Raw genomic sequence first — 10,217 nt, forward strand, 5'->3', positions numbered from 1 at the left:
TAAAATATGAAATAAAGTTTCATATTTTCTAAATACTTTTCAAGCGGGCGGGTGGGGATTGATTTTCAATAAATTACCGTGAATAATTTTGGGGTGGGAGGTGGGGGGGTATGAAATCATAATAAAATCATAAGAACAGGCAGTGGTGAGCACCTGGGAGGAAACCGGGTCAATTTGTAGCTGATACAAATAAACAACATACGCACGCGACCCTTGGAAGTTCCCATATTCTGGTGTATTGGCCTTGGTTCATGGCTATTTCTGCCAGGGGGGGATCCTGTGTCACTAATCCTGTCGAGATGTGAGGGAGGGCGAAGGGGGGGGGGGGGGAGTGAAATTGCCGGATGCAGCTGAAGTTTACTGACTTCACTGACAAACACAATATCAAAATGTCAAAATAACACAACAGGGCTAAAGAAAGAGAGTGTGCGCGAGTTGATCCGGAACATGCATGCACCCCACTATCAGGTGACAAAAGACCCCTTCAACAGAACCCCCCGGTGACATGACAGAGGTAATAATTAGCTCGGGGCATATCAGTGCTTCCCTTCCCATCTGGCAAAAACCAAAGTGTGCAATTTGATTAGAGGCAAAATGACCAAATTATAATTGACCTTTTTTTTGTCTACAATGGCAGCCAGAAAGCTGTCGGCCGGGCTTCAAATGTTGTGGCTTACAACAAACCAATCAATACGCACTTCGTTAAGAATGTCGACTGAGAATATAATAAAAAAAAATAATAATTGCCTTTAAAAAGGTAATGAAGCTATGTTTTCATTACATTTGCTTTTGGACTTTGCTGTGGTATAAAACTGCACTTTGTCGTGCTCAGAGCCCCTCTCAACTTAGGTGAATGAGTCACCTAAATAGTCAAAACTGTCACTGTTGTGATCCGTGAGCATATGAGAAGCATGTGTCGGAACATTTAGCTGATTTGGCTGCATGAATAAAACCAACATAGGAAAAAAAAAAGCACCTGCATTTCATCAGCTATGTCTAAATACGCCGGGGGGGGGGGGGGGTTATCATTCATAAATCTTAGGGAGTTTCTTGTCTCTGCAAAAGTTCCCGACCTCTACAAAAACCACATCGCTCCCTTGAGGGGCTGCTCGCTCTGCGAAATAAAACTCAAAAAAAAAAACTTTAAAGTGCCGTTTGGTTTTGTCTGCGTGTGCTTCCATCTGCATGTCAGCCTCGCTTCCTGAATAGAACAGAAGAATAGAACAGATATTCTGATTTATGGCTGCAAAGTGGACAGTAGCAGCACGCAATAATAATAATAAAAGCAAAGACTGAACAGTAATACTCTATTTACATATTTACAACAAGATGTGTTTGCTTGGAATGGGAGCGCCAGTGTGTGTGGCAACTGAACATTTATGGCTACTTGTGAATATGTACAGAAGTGCGGTAGCAAATAATCAGCAGAACTCTACTGTATGCAACACAAAATTATGTATAGACACCAGCAGTGAAGTGACAACACTAAAACAGAATACTATATTGTACTGTATGTGGAAGATGTTTAAAAAAAAAAAAAAAAGAGCAATAAAAGGCAGCGTCGTTGTATGCCTAAACTACACGTTGCTCAACTTGATCAAATGAGTGTTGCTACAGTCTGGCTTGCGAGCAGGAACGCCAACTCAAGCAAACACACCTTGTTTGTGACCTTTGCCTACACCCACCTATCTTTGGTTTCGAGACACACTCGCACATGAATCCACGCAACCGTCTCGCTCATGAAAGCGGAAGAATAGAAGCCCATTCAGGCACGCAAGCTGCCACCTACAGCCACCCACAGTGTGCGCTAATTCACACTCACATTGCTCCTGCTCCAGAGAAGAGTGTGACATCCTCTTGCATCATGCGCCTCCAAAATGCTGCAGAGGAACAGCGACTAAACAAGCCGCGACCGTGACAGCTCTAACGTGAGGTGGCGTTACTCGAGGCTCACAAGTCAAAGCGATTTGTGACAGCGGTCCAGACACTTTTGTTGACACTTGACAATCAGTTTGGATGTAACCACGAAAAAGAAGTTAAACGCTCCACTCGAATAACAAAGCCCCCACCCATTCATATCCCCACCCCAGAAGAAAAAAAACTGAGTCAAAAACACTATGGTAGGAGGGCAAGATTGTGGACAACAAGTCACAACCCCTTTAAAGGACACTGACAATAAAGTCTGCCATCGTTTTATGTGCAGATGTGCTGAACTTAACACAAACATCAGACCACACATTAGTTGACAAAATCACGAAGCTGCTTCCAAAAGCTTGATTTACCGTTTTGTTACTAAAACAATCTAATAAGCTGTTGGAAAATATTCAATTTGTTACAGCCTCAGCCCAAGGAGATGGCAGCAATGACAGTAAAAGCCCTATGAGAGATTGCTAAGGTACGTTATCGTTGTTTTTTAGCTTCAAGTCAAAATGAAACATTTCTTATCTTTTGCCCTTACAGGGAGGTGCTTTTGGGAGTACCAGCATGCTCACAATAACCTGCATGCCTCCCACCCACCACCCACATGCCTCCCTTGCTCTATATGGAATGCCGCTTCACTTTTGCCCTAATGGGGGTTTCTCTCAGTCGCCTTTTATCCCCCCAGGCTGTGTGGTGCATCTGCGTGCGCGCTGATGCTCTAACATGTAATGTACAGTATGTCTTACTGTGTGCGAGCAAAAGCCCCCTCCCTCACTCCCACCCTTCCGCCCCAGAGTGTGCAGGACGAACATACAATTTCCACAATGGCCTGCCCACTGAGTGCATCACAGCACATACGCACTCACATGCTCTCCAAAGACCGGTCAAGATGGTTTACTCCATGTTTGCAATCACAACCATGTTGAGGCATCGATGCGATGACTGGTTTCCAGGAATGGCTGTCGGCAACTCACTTGGAAACATGTTGGTTTTAGATGAGTTCACGGGCAACACCGGCACAGAGAATTAAGCCATTTTGGGCATCTCGAAGTAATATACGGTCAGGTCAATGTGGATCTTCTTCAGAGAGCATAACAGAAAACTCATCAGGAACGTCTCTAAATACATTCTAGCAACCACCTTCAGTCATCAATAAATGTATGGCTCACTATCTGATGCAACGCCTGCAAATTGAAAATAATAAACTTCTGCAATAATTAGTTTGATAGGCAATGGTGAAGCCAGAGCTTCTGCGCCAAGCCGCATCTCTCGCGTGTGATAAGAACGCAGATGCTTTGTAATTCAGCATAATCCATGCGTCTAATGTAAACTGTTGGAAACAAAAACGAACAATGATTCCCTTAAGAGGAAAAGGTTGACGTGTAATAAGATGTCGAGATTTCAGCAAAGGAATTCTTTATACACAGTCATGCCAAGATCAGCGCTCGTGGAACAGGGTTATGTTAATTTGTGTTTCACCGATAATTATCAAACTCACAACTTTTGCAATTAAACATGGCACAAGTATCCAAGACTTGGAAACTCAAAAGCGTTTTGACCTGCTCCAGCTCTTCAACTCCACTCAACAAAAGCCTCACTCTGTTTACTTCAATTAGTCACCCAGTGACCTTCAATCGATTCATTAATGTATTTTTTTTTCTTCCTTTGAAAAGAAAATGTGCTGAGGTGATACACCGAGGAAGCCGTTGGCACCTGGGGAGTTAGGGTCTATGGCGGGAAGTCGTTTTTGTTGACGCCAAAGACCTTGTGGAATGCCAGCGCTACCTAAATGGATTCCACATGTTGCTGACATAATTTCCCCTCCTTAAGGGTCGACTCAGATTGCCACAACGGCAGCATCTTTACATCGGCCCTACTCTGAGATCAAATGAAATCAGCACATTAATGGTTAAAACCGCCGGATTATTGTAGCCTTGTTAGCAACCCATATTTGGCCAGACAGTGAGAACCGTGGCCACAGATAGTCAGGCCCTACATTGGCATGCTTTTCCATCCTCGCCATGGAAACATGTGAAAGCAACCTTAAATCAGATGACGGGAGCGAAGCGTTCCAAAGCCAGTCTCTTCCCGTAAGGGTGTGACAAAAGTTTCTTTTTTTTTTGCTAAAACATCAACAAGAAGATCTTGGCTCAATGAGGGGCAGTTAAGGCACAATCAGAATCCTCCTTGAGTGTGTTTAAAGGTCAGTGTGGTGATAACATGTTTCAGTGAAATACTTCAAAACAAGAAGTTGTCATTGACAAGCCAGAGCCTCCTTTGTTAAAGTGCAAGTTTTGTTTTTTTTAGTCGAGGGACAGATCAGTGTTTAGACTATCAGCCACAGCTTCACAGGGGCTGTTGCACAACACTTTCCGTGCTTGGGCCACAAAAGTCACATGCTGCGATCGCTTCGTGCGCACCCTTAACTCGATTTTGGTCAACAAACACGGGCTGGACAGCGGGGTCGAAGGTTGAATCCACAAGAGAAAACACAAAGAGGGAGGAGGGAACATTTTGTCACCATCTGACAGGGTGAAATAACAGCAGAGTGGAGCTGCGATGGTACATGCTCAAAAGACAAAAGTGCTTTCTTGTAAAATGGTTTGCATTTGGGCTGCATCCTCAACGTTACGGATTATGTGGCCCTGACACTGGAAAATACTGTTTAAAATACAGTGTCCAAAGATTAGCCTAGATTATTGTAGATTGCAGGCTCAGGACAGAACTGACGTTTCCCCTGTTTCTGACGGTGTGAAATTTAAATCTGCCAACGTCAACACAGAAAAAGTGCTTCACCTCCCTAACACATTAATTTTGTTGAAGTGCAGTAACCAGTGGTATCACAACACCATGTATGGGGAAAATTGAAGGACTTTTTGGGCCTTATTGATTGATTTCAGGTTGATTTGTTGAGACTTTTCACCCACGTCTACTAACAAACGGTGTTGCTTTGTTCGAGCATGAGCCAATTCAGAGCGCTGATCTAATTTCTATTTTTTCTGATTCTGAAACAAATTTTCCACATTGGGAACATATGGAAATGGAAAAATATTCAGTTTGAAGGTCAAAATCTTACCATGTTAACATGAAATAAAAGTCATATTAACCACAGTTGAACGACAAAACACTCAACCAGAGGATTGGGAACAAGTGACAATGCATACAATGCGGCAGGCAAACATTTTACACTACGATCAATATGATGCTAGCATTTTATGCTAACTTCTATAAGTCACAATGCGTAAGCTAATGCCAGAATCTACTTAATTTAAAAGTCTGCTTGCATTATATTTTGTGTAAATATACTATACAAGGCCAGTCTCTCTTTTGGAATATGTGTTGCAAGCAAGCCAAAGAAAAAGCACAGCGTGAATTACAACATTTTGTGAGCCAGAAGGGTACAACCTTTCCAAGAATTTCTGAGCCGCAAAAGCTTTGTTAGGTATAAGGACATCTCATAGTTTGAACTGCAATTTTCACTTTTCCATTTTGGTCATATTGTAAAGTGTGTGCGTGTGTGTGTGTGTGTGTGTGTGTGTTTTATGTCAGATTTAGAACGTACTCTGTGAAGTCAACACTTGATGAATGCAAAACTCATGTCCACATGACTACATCACTTTCTTCCGGCTTCAAGTCATACCGACAGAGCTCCAGTCTTTCTGCTAATCACTTTCTATACCCTCCGCAGCAGTGCAATAATCTTCCAGCGGTTTGTCAATAGAGCAGCGGTTAACCCAGCTGATTAGGGGTAATGCTGGGCATTTTGAAGGAGAGGACAGAACTTCTTGACGGACTCTGTCTGTCAGCAGGCGAGCAATTTGTGAGTCAGACAAGGAGATGCCTCTTAGTGGTGGCTGATTAAATGTCCTGGGCGGCCGCGTGATGATGGACAGATAGAGTCTATCCATTGGTGATTGCCTTTTTAATTGAGTCCCCCACCACCGCCGTCGCCATCAGCACCCGCCACCTGAGCTGATCGCAATCGAAAGTCTGTGTACAGTGAAAGGGTTGGGGGTTGAGCCACAATAGGAGCCATCGTAGAAGCAGTCACTGGGGAGATTATGACCGGAGCTGGATCACATCACATGGTTTACGATGTGAAGCAGTACAGTCCGCAACAATCACTAGCGCGTGTCAGAGAATTTGGGGCTAAGTTTCGCTCTTCTTTATTGACATCTCAAAACACTTCAAAGTATGTCAGTGAATGCACAAGTGCTTTATTCTTGAGGTCACCTTCACCTTTACAGGTCCGGCCGTGCCGTGGTTCTGTCAGAATATTTGTGGGTACCCATTGTCACTGCTTTTCTGAAAATTGTAAAGCTCTTTTTGCGAAGAATTAGCACCTCGTGTGTCACCGCTCAGCTTACTACAGCACTCTGAATATGCAGTTAAAATAATGATTGACAACCGTCGTACCAAAGCAAAACACCTTGGCCACAAATCAGACACTTCATTCGTGGGAATGTAACCATATTCCATCGTCACGATACGATACGATCATGACATGACCTTTACCATATGGTAGTTATCACAATATTGTGGAATGATATAAAGAAGCACAATATAGGGTATAAAAACTCACAATATTGTACCAAAAAGAAAAAAAAAGAGCTTATTTATTAGAAAAAAAATGCACAATATTGTGGTTTTGTACCTAAAAAGGGCAGTGACAAAGGAAGAGCCTTCGAACAGTCATTTCATTGTCATGTATCATGGTCTATGTAGCTCAGTGCCGTCTTTGGCTGAAGTGAGTTCAACTTTTTTTTTTTTTTTGATGGAGATGTGCTGCTTTTGATATCGTGACATGACGACAATGATATTGTGGCAATTTTAACATCATGATATCGTGACAACGCCGTTATCGTGACATCCCTATTCACGAGGCTTAACCTAGACAAGCTTCCAGGAAGAGCTCCAACCAAAGAACTTCATCATAAATTCTGCCTTGTTAAGTATCATAAAATGATTATTTTTTAATGACTTAGTTAGTGTTCTTTTATAGTTGTTATAAAACTGTACTGTATCATCTTGATAGCTGGCTAAGATAACCAAAATATTAGAAACACGTGTCGTATGATGCAGTGCAAGTCTACACCACTCGACAGACTAGAGTGGAGACTCTAAATTGGAAAGACCGTTAAGTCCCACAAATCGGAATTTGATCAAAATTTGGTGGGTACCATGCCGATGCTTCTGAAGTCACACAATCATCAGAAACATGTCGTACAAAACCTGAGCATACGTTTTGCTTTTGCTTTTTTGTACAAATACACATTCCCCAAAACTTGCTCAGGGCTATTAGGAAAGAGAAAGAGAAGGCAAAAAAAAGAAGATATGCTAAGCAAGCAGACACAAACGTCACCATTTGTTGGCACATGAAATCAGGTTGTTCTTTTCATGCAGTTGACTTCTTTTCACACCTATGTGAAAAAGGCATGAATGGAAAAAATAATAATTGCATTAAGAACAGCTGTGACATAAATAATGGTAAGACTGTGTTTTAAGTCTTACTTTTGCACTTGGATGACAGTTAAGAATGTTAAAATTGCACTTCTGAACATTACCTGGACAGTTAAGGGTTTAATGATGGCAACAGTTTTTAATTTTTTTTTCATGAACTTGATGTTTTCTTTTTTGTTTATCTCCTACAGTGAACATAATTCCAAAATGAAGGTCAATCATATAAGAGCCATAACAGGGCTTCCATCATTTATCCATCTGTGCCTCTTCAGAACCTTGTGAAGTCTGATCATGCAATCAGATGATTAGATGATGTCAGCGCCAGCTTTGGTTTAAGGAACAAAACACTTGAGGTTAAACTTCACACCATTATCAAGGCATTGTGGAAGAGCCTTAAACATAGACAGCATATCACATTTGTTCTCGAGTGTGGGGGGGGGGGCTGGGTTTACTACGATACAGACATACAGATACACATACGCAATTCCAGGTTACGAAAGGGTGTATTAGTTGTGCTGAGGTTTAAGAACATGTCTGAAGACACGGTCAGTTACCACCATTGGCTACCATTTTTTTTCCGGTCTCAAACTGTTTTTCAGATGAATATTTACCATTATTATGACTTAATACAGCACTCGCATTGGAAAAAAGTATGTTCCGACATAAATTACTTTTTTTTTTTTTTGTCACTACCGTAGGAATGAAACTAGATTGTAAACCAAGAAACCATGTACCACGGCTGGTGAAAACATTTCCGGGTCGATTTGGTCACCAGTTCCCACTGCTGGTGGCTTTTAAAAAGAACAACGACATTAGAAAAAAATGGGAAATTGCTGTCTGTAAAAAGGACTAATGTGCTGGAATTATACCTTTCAAAACCGTGCATTAGTATATATGTACAGTATATATATATATATATATATATATATATATATATATATATATATATAGTATATATACAGTATATTAAATATAGAAAAAAAAATCTCCATCACTCGTATTAGGCAGTTGCGCCAAATAGGAGTACTTCAATGAGCTGATCCCCCTTGCCCCTAATATGGAAATGTATTTAAGTGAGAGTTCAGTTGGACACTAATAACCTCACTCGTTGAACATCAAGTGATTTGCAGGGGATCTCATCTACACACATATTGCACAAGCGCACGCGCGCGCGCACACACGCAAACACACACACAAGCACACGCACACACACACACACACACACAAACAGCTGTCACGTAGTTACAGTCAAGGCGATGGCCTCTCACTGCAAACGTTGGGGTAAAGTCACAGAGGTCAACGCTCAGTTTCCACATCAAACCCGAGAGCAGAGGCCACCTTCCCACCTTTCTCCCGCCCACCACCACCTCCTGCCTGCCCTCACTACGTTTACAAATGCCTTTGCTGTCAGCTCTGACTACCTTCACCCCCACCCCTCCGACCCCAACCCCCCACTGTAATTGAAAATAACAGCCAAGGGCCACCCCACACCCCTTTGGCCTGGTGGTGCCCCCCCCCCCCCACCCCCTTCTCCCGGCCACCCTGACAGCTCACCATCAATACCGATGACTATTATCCTACACTGCTGATGACATCCAAGACACCCAGCCCTGCAACACTCTCCCACCTCCCACCCCTTACCGCCCACCCCCCACCGCCCCACCGTGTCCTTCCTCCCGCTACCCGAGCCGCCCTAATGTTTAACCCGTTGCTAACAGCCGCCGTCTCCAAGCTGCCACACAGCAGGCTCGGGTTGGCACAACACACACACACACACACACACACACACACACACACACACACACACACACACACACACACACGCACAACTCTTTCTGAGAGTGGGCAAACTTTTCCACTGTGCTTCAGCACAAGTTTGGCATGGCTTAAAAAGTTGCCTTGCAAAAAAAGGTGAATTCAAACTTCACATTAGGAACGTTGGGTGTCGCGGTGACACATAAGGTGAGCTGTCATCTCTCCTTGGGCAATGACAGCTGAAGCCAGGCACATGCGTAAGACAAATGAAGCACACAACAACAATAACACCACCAGCGGCAGCTGAGAGAGGAAGGAAGAGGGGAGGTAAAATAAATGAAAGTGCACACAGACCTTGTCAGAAGCTGCAGAGCCGTGGAGACTGTTTTCCTTTCCACGCTCTCCTCTCCCTTTCCTCGTCTCCTCTGCTATCTATGAGTATGGACGAGTGCGTGTGTGTGTGTGTGCGTGCATGTGTGTGAGTGTGTGAATGTGTGAGTGTACGCGTAGCTCCCTCCCCTTCTGCCTCTCAGCTGCTGCGCGCAGGCAGGCAGCTCTCAGGAAATGAATGGGGAGCGCTGCACAGAGTTGTGTTGTACTTGCAAATGACTTAACCCCGCATCACATGATCTGCTCAAATGTAGGCTGGACTGGTGGGTGGAGGCTTCATAAGCACACACACACACACACATACACACAAAGAATGAAGACAATATAGTCTAAGCTTTAACAGCATGCGTCGAATTACACTGGGGGGCCCCGCCAAAGATGGTGGTGGCGGTGGTGGGGTGAATCGGACGGGTCCAGCCCTGGTGAGCCGTCCTCCTTCCCGCAGAGAGCAAACGACCTAGGGCAGGGCATCACGGGGTGTTTCAAAAAGAAAAAAACTGTCAATTTTAAATAACCTAGCCATGAAGTCATTTTGTTTCTAAATACATCTATTGTTGAGATGCGTTAAACTCTGTCACCTTTTCAGTTGTCCAGATTTATGGGGCATGGCTAAGGGGCACACCAAGGCCCCTGGCATGGCCCTCTCCCACTACATTTCATCTATGGCTATTCATTGCAATTACGAGTTACCA

General features: G+C 43.5%; 1 protein-coding gene across 1 annotated transcript in view; it reads right to left on the minus strand.

The window, feature by feature from the left end:
* The window catches only part of klf12b (Kruppel like factor 12b), a 51,379-nt gene extending 41,674 nt beyond the window's left edge, over nt 1–9,705 (minus strand). Inside the window, exon 1 of the mRNA XM_086123315.1 lies at nt 9,490–9,705. The gene's annotated coding sequence lies outside the window, so the exon portion shown is untranslated. The remainder of the gene's footprint in view (nt 1–9,489) is intronic.
* Nucleotides 9,706–10,217: the final 512 nt, after the last annotated feature.

This window comes from Hippocampus guttulatus, chromosome 11, assembly GCF_054856545.1.
Source record: "Hippocampus guttulatus isolate MCC_2025c chromosome 11, RoL_Hgut_1.0, whole genome shotgun sequence".
Classification (NCBI taxonomy): domain Eukaryota; kingdom Metazoa; phylum Chordata; class Actinopteri; order Syngnathiformes; family Syngnathidae; genus Hippocampus; species Hippocampus guttulatus.